We start from the raw sequence: 16,812 nt of genomic DNA, 5'->3' as shown, positions 1-16,812 counted from the left end.
TCCGTCTACAGTCAGATCCATGTCGGTAAAACCCAACCCATGGCTGGCATGAACGTTAGACACCATTGTCTCCAACTGATTGATAGTTATCTCTTGAGGAACATAGGCTTTCTTCAAGATCTTCATCAAAGCCTCTCTATGCCCCTCAGAGCTTAACAACAACGACAGAATAGAGATCTTGGAAGGAGTCTGTTGCAGATGGTCCACAAGCTTGTACTCAGACTTCTTGATGATTCTTAAGAATTCTTCTGCATCATCATCAAGTTCTTTTTCCGGCCCACCAGGCGCCGGTGTCACTACGGGAGTACCATCATTCACTACTGCTTGTTTCCCTTTTGCCCTAGCTAAAGCCTCGGCCTTTTCTTTTTTCTCTTTTTCTCCTTCTTCTCTCCTCAAAGCGTCCGGTGCAAACAGTCTTCCACTACGAGTGAAACCGCTGGGACCGGCATTATCCACCTTTGAAACGGTGGTTTCACTAGCAGCTTGATCCTCTATCCTCTCTCCATTACAGTAAACTTCCCCACCATAATGCCACGGCACGGCATCATCTTTGTCATAGGGAATTGGTCCAGGTACCGTGATGGTAACTAGAGCCGCCTCCGCCAGAGTTGACAAATCAACCGGGTCGAAGTAAATTGTTATGGTGGAGACATCATGCTTCCCCATATCCACCTTCTCAACCCGAATACTCCCTTTGTCTATCAGCCTTTGGACAGCCTCTCTCAAGAGCATACACCCCTCAGGGGTAACAGTGCACTCAGCACAGCCATTGCCACAGCCCGGATAGACCCTATTCAACAACAACTGCCTCTTGACCTCAGCCAAGGGAGTCTTCAACTGATTAACATTCAATAGTCCGATTCGGCCCTCCTTGGAAATTGCATTCACCCCCCTTTGACCATGCGCGGGCATGGGATTAGCATTAACGTTGGGAGACGGAGCAAAGTTGATTGCTTTTGAATCCACCAGGTCTTGGACTACGTGCTTAAAAGCTTTGCAGTCCTCTACATTGTGCCCGGGAGCACCTGAATGGAATTCGCATTTTGCATTCTCATCGAAATTGGCTGGCCTTTGATCAGGTCTCAAAGGTGCCAGAGTTCTCAGTTGAACCAACCCGAGATCCTTCAGCTTCTTCAAAAGGAAAGAATATGTCACAGGCGGCCTGTCGAAATGCCGATCATTCATTCTTCCTCTGACTTGATATCCAACCCTCTGAGACCTCTGCTGAAACGGTTGTCTTTGTTGTTGTGGTTGTTGCTGCTGCTGTTGCTGTGCAGGCTGATTGTCAGCAGGAATGGTTACCGCAGCGGTGTGCTGAAAGTAACGATCTCTACTGGGTTCTGTAGCGGTGTATTCGTCGCTATATGATCTATCGATTAAACCATAAGCAAGGGATACATTGAAATTTCGAGTCGCCACCGCACTTTTATTTATCCAAAGGATTGGCTAAAAAGCGAACAAAAGCCTAAGAAGTTTTACACGTAGAAAACTAATAAAAAGATCAGAGAGTCTGGGTAAGGGGTAAATTACGCAATGGGAAGGTGTTAGGCACCCACTACGTCCTAGGTACTCCTAGGGAGCCCTTTTCACACTTGTTGTATAAATTGTTATTTGTTATGACATAAGTATTGTGCAAACATGATTGGGATGATGAGAAAAGAATGTGCAAGTTAGTTATTTTTGTGTTGTTGGGTTTGAACGGATGAACCCGCTGCCTACGTACCTTCCATCAAAGGTAAGGATCAAAACGCCGTAGTTCGGCTAAAAGATTTCCAAAAGTTGGTGGATTCAGTTTAAAACACAAGCACTGAGGCTCTTCATTATCAATGGGAGAACACTCGACCAAAAGCAACATCCACCATGCGAGGATAGCTTCGACGTACTAGAGGGGTTAGCCCTGTTTTCAGTACGGAAGTCTTACTGTCAACTCACTAAGGATAGGCAAGATTTACATCAACCACAATGATAATTGAAACCTATGGCTAATGCATGAAGAGATTAACAAGGGACAAAGCCAAAACAAGTGAATGAGTGAAATTAATTGATTGTGATTATGAAAATGGAGTCAAAGTATGATTAAGATTGATTTTAAAAGAGTATTATGAAATGAGTTTGAAAAAAGTCAAGGACTTGGGTCCAGGTTTTTAGTTAGAAAACATGAAGATGTTTGCACAACACTTATGTCAAGTTTGAAAGTAATGTGTGAAAAGGTTTAGGACATAATGAGGATGAATGGATGAAGATGGATTGTAAAACTTCTTGGAAGGTTCACTTCTTGAAATCATATAGAAGATGATTCAAGTGTGTCCTTTGGAATGGAAATAGATAATAACAAACAAACAAGAAAGTCAGCAAAAGCGGATATCGGATGCCAATCACTGGGCTTATACCAATCTCCTAAAATAAAACAGGATATCAGAAGCCACTCAATGGTCTTACACTAATCTCCTCAAACAAAGAAAATAAAAGGCGGATACCGGATACCAATAGATGGATTTACACCAGTCTCCTAAAACAGAACAGGATATCAGAAGCCACTCAATGGACTTACACTAATCTCCTCAAAAGAAAACAAAGATGAAACATGGAAATCAACTGCCAATCTGTCTGGACTTAGGTTAACTCCACAGTATGGTCCTAGGAAATCCAATGCCACATTACAGGGACTTACAATGGATCCTCACATACAAGAACAAAAGCAACAATATGATCACAGGAATGCAAATGCCAACTTGCTGGGACTTACAGTTGCAACCTCACATAAACAGAGAAAGCAAAACATGGATGTCAGATGCCAATCTGTCTGGACTTACTCTAACATACACAGTATGATCCTAGGAAAACAAATGCCAACTTGCAGGGACTTACAGTTGTATCCTCACATACAAACAAACAAAACAACATGTGATCATAGGAGAGCAAATGCCAACTTGCAGGGACTTACAGTTGCTTCCTCACATACAATCAAATAAATGCATCAGGCAAAGATAAGATGAGTGGCCAAGGTGATGGTCTTATACTCACTTCCATATCATAGGAGCAATGGCCAATGGATGGTCTTACAATTGTCCTCAATGGGTAAACAGCAATGATAATGTCACAAAGACAAATGAGATGATTATGCATTGATGAGCAATTAATGATGATAAATGCATGGAGCATACAAGCAAACATGTGCATATGAAGCGATCAATCAATCAATGGATATCAAACAGCACACTCTATAGCCAAACAAGGGGGCTCACACAAGAGGGTTTGACTATGAAAGTCCACTGTAATAGGTAAATGTCGCTCTTAACCTTGCCATTGAGAGGCTAAGGTGAAGCAGATGAATAGGAGATGAGGGGTGTGCCTCATTGCTTCTATCCCTGATCAGGGAGAGCATATCAGAAAGTGTGGGAGCTCAGAAAGATGGAGCTCTTTCCACATTATTGACTCGATAGATCTTGGGTTTTTATCTCAATGCTACAACCATGTAATGGGAGCAAGGAGAGGACTCACTGAATAGTAGGGGATAGGCTACTTATCCCTTTGATCTACCAATTGCCTTACTTGAAGGACTTTTCCTGCTTGGGACAAATATAAACACACACAAGCATTGCCTCTTAAGGAGGACTTCAGACAATTTGCCCGGCCAAATAACAAGCCGGGTCTCCAGACTACATGAAGAAGAAAGGTTTATACCTCAAAGCAATTGCTAAATAGCAAAGCAAGCAAGTTCAGAGAACTTAAGCAACTAAAGTACCTGAAAAAGTCAAACCAATTAGTAAACAGGTCAACAGTTCAAATCAAAAGGAATGGATAAACAACAGTCAACCACAGAGGGACCAATGTGCAAAGCACAAGACTCAACTATATGAGTCACACCTACAAAACAAAGGTTAGCACATGATATATATAACCCAACTCAATCAAATTTGAATGATCTTTGATGCATTGGTGCTTAACCTGAAACAATAGCTCAATTGTAAGCTCAAAAGACCACTAGGACTAGCCTAGGGTCAAGGGTGAAAGGAAAAGTCAAAACAGCAAAGAAAAAGTCAACCCAATTCATGTTCAAACATTTAAGAAGCTATCTCAATTGGATTCACAATCAAATCATGCATCATTATCATTTCATGAACATTTGAAGTCAAAGTAAGGCAAATGCAAGCTCAAAGAAGTCAACAGAATGACTTGCATCAAAAGTCAACTTAAACAATTTCAAAAATCATCAAATAAATCACACTCAATCCTAACATCTAGCATGGCAAGCATGTCAAATTTCATGGCATTTGGATGAGAGGAAGGCAGTTAATGAAAATCAAGAAGTCAACATAATTTCAAGTAAGCACAATGAAGGTCAACAAACATGGGTCAACTTCAAAAAATCATATCAAATTGAAAACAGGTGAGAAATGAATGAGATTAACACCAATGCAAAGCTCAAGAGATCTAGTTATCACATATGAAATTTCATGGTCATACAATATGGTATGAGGATTTCCCAAATGAAATGGCAATGTGTAGCACAAAAAGTCAACATTTGACTAGGCAGGGAAGAAAATTCTCACATAAATGGAAAACAGCATGATTAATTCCAAGAAAATTCATACACCAACTAGACATGTAAGAGATTATTCATGCAAAATTTGGGGTCATTTGGAGGAGAGTAAGCAAGTTAACAAAATTCATGAAAATGCACATTCATGTTATGACACCAAATGCAACCTCTAACTTCAAAAAATCAAATCACACAAACCACAAATGGGAAATCCACAAACTTTATACCAAAATGAAGATGAGTGAGTCTAGTTTCACCACAAAAATTTTCAAGCTCAATGGATACATCATGACAATTTCACAAAAGGAATGGCAATGGGTGTCAAATGTGCATACATGACAAGAAAACTCATACCAATTAAAATCCAGTTAACCAAAAAATAATTAAAATTCATGATTAAATACTAGACCTCTTCATGAACATGATGCAAAAAATGGCATGATTTTTGGATGAAAAATGAAGGAGAAATGAATTGTTGAAGTTGAGTGAATAATTGGAATGAACATGAGTGCATAGCATGGAATATTGGTCAACATGTGGTCAGCGCATGGCATTATTGTAAATATTCATTTCATTAACCAAAACGCCCCGTTTCAGAGGGACACGTGAAATGTTTGGATTGGCCAGTTCCCAATGGAACAGTACACGGGCCAATGAGCATTCGAATTTTTTCTGGGTTTAAAACCCTAGGGTTTAACAGCATGGTTAAGCTTCATCATCAAGCAAACGATCAAAATGAAATCCAACAAGAGCACACAAACAACACGGCATTAATTCAGTATGTTCATGCGACCACAATCAACAACAGCATCCTCCACAAATGTATACGTGCAACAAGATTTTTCTGGAAAAAGACATTAGGGTTTTTTACAACAGTAGCATTCATCATCATCAATCAAACATGGAAAATCGATTCACCCAGAAACAGAAAATGAACATGGCAATCGACTCATCACAACAAGCATATGCATGATATAGCATCCATTATCATTAATTTGAACACACCAAGGAGAAATCAACCAAAACAAGTTTGAACATAAACATGTAAACTCAGATTTCTCCATCATAACACCACCATTTTAAATGAAACAAGTTGCATTGAAACTAGCAGACAAAGATCTACTTAAAACATATCATGGCATGGAGAAAGAAGGGATTCGAAAATTTACTTGGTTTTGAAGAAATTCAAGATGCAGTGATGTTTGGCTACTTTGGCTCAAAACAGATGTTCTTTTAGTCTTGAAATGATGGATGATGAAGCTATTTTAACTCCAGAAGGCACGAGCTAGCTTGAATCAATTTCTTCCATTGTTGGTAGCATGAAGAAAACAGAGTGAGAATGAACTTCCAGTTGAGGTTTGATGGCCCAAAGAGCTTCACCAGGTTGTCCAAGTGATGAAAGAAACAAAAATGGCTCGTGGTCTTTGAAGCCTTGAGCAGAAAAATTCAAATCGTGGAAAATGCAAGAAGGAGAGTGAGAGTCTTTTCTGTTGTGGCTGCTGCGATTCTTGGTCTCTAGGGTTGCAATCTGGCAGAAAATGAGCTTAAATATCCCTGTTTTAACTTAGTTAATCAAGTGTTAAACCACATTAACTTAAATGAACCATTATGCATATTTGCTAATTTGGAAAGTATGGAAGTGGAGGTGTGAGTTTGTGGTCGAAATGGGCCTTTGGACAGGCTGCAAGTAACATTTGTGTTTGCTGTTTTTGGGTCTGCTGATGAATTGCTAACCAATGCTTTCACTTATGAAGCTTTTTGCAAAAACTACCAACTTTGCACTTTTGGTCAAAATGGTAATATGATGATGGCATGAGCACAAATTGGATTTGGAACATGTTACAAATAACATATGAAACATTTCCCAATTGGCCAAAGTGAGAAAAAATCAAAGAATCAAAAAGTCAACTATTGGTCAAACTTGATTTTTAAATGAAATAGGTCAAAAAATGCCATTTTGATTGGTAAGGTTTTGGTTCATGAAATTTATATTTTTGGAAAGAGGGGATGAAATGTGGTTTGTAGGAAAAAACCCCACCAAATTTGGCCTTGTGGTTCATGAGATATGGCTTGTTGAAGTTCATAAATTTTTGAAATTGAATTGATCATATCTTGACAATCACACATGGGATTTTGGTGTTCTTGGACTTTTTGAAAATGGGAGAACAAGATCTTCAACTTTGATGTTGGGCAAAAATTCATTTGAAGCTTGTATCATGATGTAAGTTGAGGATCAAGAAGTTTCCATTTTTGGCAGTTGAAATTACAGGTCCACTTTCTATTTTGGGAAATTTCTGATTTTACTTGATTTTCTTCCATGATGAGGTTGGACATGACATATGAGGCTTGTATAAGCATGAATGAGCTCCTTCAAATCAATTCCATCCATCAAAACACTGATTAAATCCACAGTTGACCAAGTTTGACTTTTCTAGGGTTTTGGATGACTGAACCCCTTCTGATGAATTCCAAACCCTAATTCCTTGAGAACTTGACTTCAAATGATGTCTCAAGTTTGTATGAACTCTTGATTATTGATCATGGTGCCCAAATTCTGCAAGAATGGCCACCATCCATTGCTTTGACTGACTGTTGACTACTTTTGACCTAATTGCTGATGATTGCTTCAACTGCAAGCAACAAGGTTAGACTGACAATATTTTTGTACTTTGGAATGATAAACATATGAAAAGCAAGAATATACAAATGCAAAGTATGCTTGGTGATCAAGAACCAACCCACAAGGCAAACTACCCACTAGGAGGGGACTAAGGTATGCAATGATCCTTGAGGCCATGATATGATATGATATGGGCCATGAGGGATCTTAGGGCCAAAATTGGGGTCTTACAGATGCCCCTATTTAAGGTCATTCTAGCCGGAGAAGTGAAGTTTAGAAATCTTCATCTCGACGCGGTAGAATGGGCTTAAATAACAGTAATGAGACAAATTTTGGTCCCTAAGAGACCTCATGATGCAAATGTATGCATGCAAAAGACAAAATTCTGTGGGGAATATGATTCACACAGAAGAGAAGACGATCCATCGGAGTAGTACACTCACCAGGAACAGAGACTCTGACAGGACTCTAGTTAGGGATAAACAAAACTGACACAGCGTGAACAAGACACGACCCTGATTAGAAGAAAAGAAAACAGACTGGGGGACTCACTGGGGAGTGAAGGACTCACACTGGGAAAAAGAATTCCAAAGGAAAATAAATCCATCGGAGAGACACAAGCTGACTCCTGGGGGGAAGCAACAAAAAGTTCCACTGAGGGAAGCAACAAGGGAATGAGATGTTATCGGTATAAGGGTAACAAACTCAGGAAGGAACACCAAGGATACCGGGTTGTAGGCATGTAACAGGTGACCGACCAAAGACGTGAATTGGTGTGTGTTCCAAAACACTCATCATCCGAAAGAAAGCTAGAACAGCAGACTTGTTTAAAGGACGGATATTCGATTCTACCAAGAATACGAATCTTACCCAATTGGGGAAACAAACAAAGGACTCCAACCAAAGAGCGCATGAGACATATTATTCATAGCCGTCAAAACGTGAATAATATACTCGAAAGGAAAATTATCCTGAACCGGTTACTGGGTTGTTTAAGGATAAAATCCGAAGACGTGAATTGGTTTGTGTTCCAAGACACTCATCATCCGAAAGAAAGCTAGAACAGCAGACTTGTTTAAAGGATGGACAAGAAACGTGAATTGGTGTGTGTTCCAAAACACTCATCATCCAAAATGCAAACTGGTTAAAGGATGGGCAAAAACGTGAATTGGTGTGTGTTCCAAAACACTCATCATCCAAAACGCAAACTGGTTAAAGGATGGGCAAAAAACGTGAATTGGTGTGTGTTCCAAAACACTCATCATCCGAAAGAAAGCTAGAACAGCAGACTTGTTTAAAGGATGGACAAGAAACGTGAATTGGTGTGTGTTCCAAAACACTCATCATCCAAAACGCAAACTGGTTAAAGGATGGGCAAAAACGTGAATTGGTGTGTGTTCCAAAACACTCATCATCCAAAACGCAAACTGGTTAAAGGATGGGCAAAAAACGTGAATTGGTGTGTGTTCCAAAACACTCATCATCCGAAAGAAAGCTAGAACAGCAGACTTGTTTAAAGGATGGACAAGAAACGTGAATTGGTGTGTGTTCCAAAACACTCATCATCCAAAACGCAAACTGGTTAAAGGATGGTCAAAAAACGTGAATTGGTGTGTGTTCCAAAACACTCATCATCCGAAAGAAAGCTAGAACAGCAGACTTGTTTAAAGGATGGATATTCGATTCTACAAAGAATACGAATCTTGCTCAGCTGGGGAAAATCAACAAAGGATTCCAACTAAAGAGCGCATGAGATATATTATTCATTACCGGCAGACCGTGAATAATATACTCGCATGGAAGATTATCCTGAACCGGTTACTGGGTTGTTTAAGGATAAAAATCCGAAAAGAAAGGCATCGGGATACCAGAATAGGTATATAATGATGGCCAATCAAAAGGAGCAACAGACATTACCAACAAAAGGGTAAATGAGAGGCGATCTGCTGAGGATAAATTGCAAGCATCCGACAATTATCGACAGGGACTAGCTAGGGAAGCATTGGTATACAACCATTGATCCGGGGAACAAATCACGAGCATACGGTGAAAGGACCCACTGGGGATAGAATTGCTAGCATACAGCAATTATCCACAAAAGATTTGCTGGGGATATAAGTGCTGATCTGAGCAACTTATACAAGCAAAGGAAAATCAACATCAAGAATATTGAATGAAGATAACCACAAAATTAGGGTTTACATCTACCGAATATGGGGTAGAAGACCAAAAACTCCGCGTGGGGATAGAACAAATCACAAATCCGCACGGGAAACCAAGATAGGGTTTATAACAAACCACAAACTGCTGAAAAGCAGGGAAATAGGGTTTACAACTACCGGGCAGTAGGTAGAAAACCAAAACTCTCTGGCTGGAGAATAAAAGGTGTATAACCACAAATTCTGTTAAGAAAGCCAGGAAAGATAGGACTTACAACTACTGGTATGAGGGTAGAGGCCCAAAAGCATTCCGCTGGGGAACAACCCACTGGGAAGCACAAGATTTTTGACAAATAGCCAATTCGGGAATGATCCGAAAAGACAGACTGAATCAAGACACGTCCTAATGAGGATATAACTCAAATAGGAACTTCCATCCCAATGTATGTGTTGGGAGGAAACGGAAGAAACCGTCATCCACGAGGATATATCTCAGTGGGGAACTGCAGAAGGAAAGACAAACATTTTCTGCTTATGGGGGTTGACTCTATATGGAGAGATTTATAACACCCGACATCTGCTTGGGGAGATCTGTAAAGAGATCTATATCACCATAGCAGGAGACACGACAAACAAAAGATATATGGCGAAAAATGCAACATGAATATCTGAATGTTTTATGAATATGCATGAATATGCGTGAGTTATGTTTGATGAATGCTGACAAAATAGACAATTCTAACACAAACAGGTTCGGGAATCAGACGTCCGGTATTATACTTCCAGGGGAAAAACCAGCTGGAGAGCCAATCTGCGGAGATCCACATGCTGAGAAGCAAAGATCTGCAGGTACTGCTGAAAAAGCAACGAGTCAGAGATATCAGGAAACAACCCAATCAGGGTACAGAAAGTCACAACGGGCAAAAACAGCCGCCAAGACGAATCTGTAGGGGAACAAGAGAAAACCCAAGATATCTGCAGGGGATCCCAGTGTCGACTGAGAAACAAAAGTGCATGAATAAGCACGAACTGCTGTAGAAGCAAATCCACATAACTCCGCTGGGGAATAACCCACTGAGGGAGAATGATATCATCCAGATAGAAACTAACTGCATAAGCAACTCTACTGGGGAAAACTATCGGCTACTCTCTTGGGAACAAACCACTGAGGGAGGACAGATCAAACAAGTATATTCTGCAACGGACCACTCCACTTGGGGAGAATATACACAACAAACTGATCACAACAAGTAGATTCTGCAATACAAGCCACTCTACTGGGGATCACAAACAGTCAGGAAATCAATCCGTTCACTGGAGGCTAGAGCCATCATCCGACCATATTGGGGATTGAAGGAGTAATCAACGGGCGAAACTGCCACAACGAACATCCTGCAGACTATGCTGAGGAAAAGATGATTGCAATACTGGGATGTCGACCCAAATTAAACAACGAGTAGGAAAATAAATCCTGCTCTGCTGAAGAGAAAAACCCTGATGGAGAGATAGCAATAATTCCGCAGACGACTTCGCCGGGGAGAAGGTAAAGTACCGGGTATCAAACCACTGACTTACCGAGTCTTTAACAAGAAAGCGATCGTGCTGAGGAAACAGACAAATCCTGCTGGCACACTGCATGGGGAAAAGAGGTAACAAACTCTGCTTGCAACTCTGGTGGGGATATTAATAACAGCTCTACTCGCGACTCAGAGGGGAGTATCGATCAATCAGTTATATTTATGACTGCTGAGGAGACAAATAAAGTCAGGGGCAGACAACCCACTGGAGAAAGTGACGGGGCACCAAGATGACAAACCATCAACCGCCGAAACTTCACAAGAAAACACCCATGCTAGGGGAACTGCTGCTGGAGAACACGAAATCTTCAACAACACTCTGCTTGTGACTATACTGGGGAACAACCCCAACAACAACTCTGTTTGAGGAACAGCCTCAACAAATATCTGAAGAAAGAAGATACCACCAAACCAGGAACATGAACAAATGTCTTACCTGTTGGAAATCATGCCACCCTCGGGAGAGCACTGAGATATTCTTGAGTATCCTTTCAATCTTGTGAATGTTCGCTTTGTATAGAACAAAAATTTGAAAAATTTGATTGTTTAAAACAATGACATTTTATCAATTTAAAACATGCAAAACATTTGTTGAATTGAAACAAATAAGAGTGCAAATAATTGGATAGAAAGCTCAAATTGATTTGATGAAATGGTAGCCTGCAAATGGCAAGACTCCATAGATCTGTACAAATTTGAAATCAGTGATATATATTGGAAGAGGGCTACATTGAACATAATGATCCTTTCTCTACCAATTTGAATCTCGATGTATCCGAAGCTTCAGTTGACGACGAATCGAGAATCTTCTGACGAAATGACGACTGATGAACAGAAAGTCTTGTCAGGATGCAGTTACTTGCCAAATCCCTAATTTTTGCCTAGATTGCCCCAGAGTGAGGTACTCAATCTAGCGGGATGCAAATATTCTTTTTTTTTTTCAAAGTCTCTAATTTTTGCCTGGATTACCCTTGCGGGTTCTCCACCGAGACGCTCATTTTTGCCTAAGCCGCCCTTTCGGGTTTTCAACTTAGCGAGCTATTCTGTTCTTTTTTTCATTTTTTTTTCATTTGCATATACTTTTTTTTTTCTAGGCAAAGTATCTCTTAACTGCATCTGAATTCACAGGACGAGTGAAATCCTCCCCATCCATTGTTGTAAGCATCAAAGCTCCGCCTGAAAAGGCTCTCTTAACAACATATGGACCCTCGTAGTTTGGAGTCCACTTGCCCCTGGAATCGGGCGCGAAAGACAAAACTTTCTTGAGCACAAGGTCACCTTCTCGGAACACTCGAGGCTTGACCTTCTTGTCGAATGCTTTCTTCATTCTCTGCTGATATAACTGACCATGGCACATGGCAGTCAATCGCTTCTCTTCAATCAAATTCAGTTGGTCATAGCGACTCTGAATCCATTCAGCATCAGTCAACTAGGGACTTTGAGGGTATAATTTTTCTTTTTCTTTTCTTTTTTTTTTTTTTGAAAAAAATTTTCCTGATTTTTTTGATTTTTTCTTATTTTTCACCCTCTTTTCTTTTCTTTTTTTTTTGATTTTTTTTTGATTTTTTTTTGATTTTTTTTTTTTTTTTTTTGTAATCCCCAGTTTGACTGTCTTGCTGATTCTCATGATACAGCTGAATGAGCTTCTCTGGTGCTCAAGAAGGCGGGTAATCTCGTCAGGAATCCCCTTCAACATCATCTTCCTCTGCCTCAGATACAAGGACTTCAAGATTGGGAAATGGCGTTGGATCATTATGTTCAATGGGTTTAGAAATCCCTGCATAATGATTCTGGATAATGAAAAGCTTCAGAATTTTAAACAAGCAAATCATTGATGCAGATGAAAAATGTTGTTTTTGTTTTTCATGGTTTTTTGTGATCACTGATTTCATGCAAAAAGCAAAAAGTGAAAACAAATGGAAAAACAAATGTTTGACAATGCATTAATTGAATGAAAACATCATTGTATTAAAATGCTGCCAACAATGTCATCACTTCTCCTTTTGGCATGGAAGAAGGGTTTTAAACAAAGTGAACAATTTACTCTGATCTATGGATAACTGTAGGAACATCTACAGCGACCCAATTGTGGCAGACACCACCAGGTATAATAAAATTGTTCAAATCTTCTGCATCCTTCTTCTTCAAGATAGCAGCAGCTTCAGGTTGATCAACATGGATGAATCCTCCACTTGTGAACAAACCTTGCTCATTAAGTGCCCCAGAACATCAGCCAATGCCAGCCCGGGATTGGTTAACCAGGAATAAATCCATCAACAGTAATAAATCCATCAACAGGAATAAATCCATCAACAGCACTAAGGCTGGCAAAATCCTCTCTGAATTCACAATTCTCTTGCTCAGGATGACCCATCAATCTGGCAGAGTTGGCTTTGGTAAAATACCGGCAAAGTGCGTCTTCAAAATAAATGAAGATCGCAGGGTCAGACCACAGGACGGGAGACCGGAACAAAACACCTGCTTATGCAAATGATGCATGAAGTGTTTATGCACATGCTTGTTTTTTATTTCAAAGGAACTCGAGGGTTTTATTTGCAAACTTTGAAATATTTAAGCATTTTGATCATATATGAGAATATCTCATCAGATATATCAGGTGAAAAAATTTTCCCGGTTTTTTCAAGTTTGAAAATTTTTGCAAACAAACTCCTTTGAGTTCCTCGAAAATTTTCTTTTTTTTTTGATGACATGAATGCGGATGAATGCGTGAATGCATGAATGCAACAATCACACTCAAGGATCGAGCAAGGCACACCAAACAAAGGTCGTGGGAAAGCTCTATGTATCCTTAATATCAATCATTCATTTTGGTGGATTTAGGTTTTCACCTTATCGACACCCAAGTTCCATTGATATTAACGGTACATGAACCGGTTCAAACATTCTTAATATCAACCAGCCGCTTTGGTGGATTTAGGTTTTACACCTGATCCGGGATCCATTGATATTAACAATGTTTGAACGACTCAACCACGAATCACGGGTTTGTTGAGAGTCACGAGCATGGAGTCTCGGTTAAGAACCACCCAAAGGGAGTGTACTAGGGTTTAAACCTGCCAGACATGTTCTATCAGAGGTTCCCATAATCATCGTTCCATCTTTCGAATATTATCGGAGGAACGAATACTCGTATTCCAAGAATATTCTCAAGAGAAACTCTTATGAGTGTAGTATCGCGTAACAATCGTATCAGAACTGACATCTGAACGACCTCCGCACTACGGTCCTAAAAATAGGCCAAGATGGGTTTGGTAAACTAAGGTCCTTAGCTTCTGCGGAACATGATTGAAAGAATAATGCCTAACCACAAATAACTTGTGTGACATTATTAATCCAACATGACCTCCACCAAGTGAATGGACTCGCAAGTCAACTGGCTAAGGAATACTCCACACCAGTCAACAAGACTATGCCATTCTCCTATCCTAGAGTGCACTCGAGTTCGGGTATAGAACTCGTCTCACAGATCACCAAAGCAAACAGCAATTGTATATCAAGCAATTCAAACATTACAATCAATACAGTGATCCCAAATTGTACAAAAATATGTCAGATAACAAATAATAATATAGCACAACAAGGGTGAAAAGTAGGCAATACCAACAAGGATTCTGGTGAGCAGTTTTCCTCCAATCCCCAGCAGAGTCGCCACTTTTCTGTAGCGGTGTATTCGTCGCTATATGATCTATCGATTAAACCATAAGCAAGGGATACATTGAAATTTCGAGTCGCCACCGCACTTTTATTTATCCAAAGGATTGGCTAAAAAGCGAACAAAAGCCTAAGAAGTTTTACACGTAGAAAACTAATAAAAAGATCAGAGAGTCTGGGTAAGGGGTAAATTACGCAATGGGAAGGTGTTAGGCACCCACTACGTCCTAGGTACTCCTAGGGAGCCCTTTTCACACTTGTTGTATAAATTGTTATTTGTTATGACATAAGTATTGTGCAAACATGATTGGGATGATGAGAAAAGAATGTGCAAGTTAGTTATTTTTGTGTTATTGGGTTTGAACGGATGAACCCGCTGCCTACGTACCTTCCATCAAAGGTAAGGATCAAAACGCCGTAGTTCGGCTAAAAGATTTCCAAAAGTTGGTGGATTCAGTTTAAAACACAAGCACTGAGGCTCTTCATTATCAATGGGAGAACACTCGACCAAAAGCAACATCCACCATGCGAGGATAGCTTCGACGTACTAGAGGGGTTAGCCCTGTTTTCAGTACGGAAGTCTTACTGTCAACTCACTAAGGATAGGCAAGATTTACATCAACCACAATGATAATTGAAACCTATGGCTAATGCATGAAGAGATTAACAAGGGACAAAGCCAAAACAAGTGAATGAGTGAAATTAATTGATTGTGATTATGAAAATGGAGTCAAAGTATGATTAAGATTGATTTTAAAAGAGTATTATGAAATGAGTTTGAAAAAAGTCAAGGACTTGGGTCCAGGTTTTTAGTTAGAAAACATGAAGATGTTTGCACAACACTTATGTCAAGTTTGAAAGTAATGTGTGAAAAGGTTTAGGACATAATGAGGATGAATGGATGAAGATGGATTGTAAAACTTCTTGGAAGGTTCACTTCTTGAAATCATATAGAAGATGATTCAAGTGTGTCCTTTGGAATGGAAATAGATAATAACAAACAAACAAGAAAGTCAGCAAAAGCGGATATCGGATGCCAATCACTGGGCTTATACCAATCTCCTAAAATAAAACAGGATATCAGAAGCCACTCAATGGTCTTACACTAATCTCCTCAAACAAAGAAAATAAAAGGCGGATACCGGATACCAATAGATGGATTTACACCAGTCTCCTAAAACAAAACAGGATATCAGAAGCCACTCAATGGACTTACACTAATCTCCTCAAAAGAAAACAAAGATGAAACATGGAAATCAACTGCCAATCTGTCTGGACTTAGGTTAACTCCACAGTATGGTCCTAGGAAATCCAATGCCACATTACAGGGACTTACAATGGATCCTCACATACAAGAACAAAAGCAACAATATGATCACAGGAATGCAAATGCCAACTTGCTGGGACTTACAGTTGCAACCTCACATAAACAGAGAAAGCAAAACATGGATGTCAGATGCCAATCTGTCTGGACTTACTCTAACATACACAGTATGATCCTAGGAAAACAAATGCCAACTTGCAGGGACTTACAGTTGTATCCTCACATACAAACAAACAAAACAACATGTGATCATAGGAGAGCAAATGCCAACTTGCAGGGACTTACAGTTGCTTCCTCACATACAATCAAATAAATGCATCAGGCAAAGATAAGATGAGTGGCCAAGGTGATGGTCTTATACTCACTTCCATATCATAGGAGCAATGGCCAATGGATGGTCTTACAATTGTCCTCAATGGGTAAACAGCAATGATAATGTCACAAAGACAAATGAGATGATTATGCATTGATGAGCAATTAATGATGATAAATGCATGGAGCATACAAGCAAACATGTGCATATGAAGCGATCAATCAATCAATGGATATCAAACAGCACACTCTATAGCCAAACAAGGGGGCTCACACAAGAGGGTTTGACTATGAAAGTCCACTGTAATAGGTAAATGTCGCTCTTAACCTTGCCATTGAGAGGCTAAGGTGAAGCAGATGAATAGGAGATGAGGGGTGTGCCTCATTGCTTCTATCCCTGATCAGGGAGAGCATATCAGAAAGTGTGGGAGCTCAGAAAGATGGAGCTCTTTCCACATTATTGACTCGATAGATCTTGGGTTTTTATCTCAATGCTACAACCATGTAATGGGAGCAAGGAGAGGACTCACTGAATAGTAGGGGATAGGCTACTTATCCCTTTGATCTACCAATTGCCTTACTTGAAGGACTTTTCCTGCTTGGGA

Source organism: Lathyrus oleraceus, chromosome 7 (genome assembly GCF_024323335.1).
Source record: "Lathyrus oleraceus cultivar Zhongwan6 chromosome 7, CAAS_Psat_ZW6_1.0, whole genome shotgun sequence".
Lineage (NCBI taxonomy): Eukaryota > Viridiplantae > Streptophyta > Magnoliopsida > Fabales > Fabaceae > Lathyrus > Lathyrus oleraceus.
Note: the sequence above shows the minus strand (reverse complement) of the source record.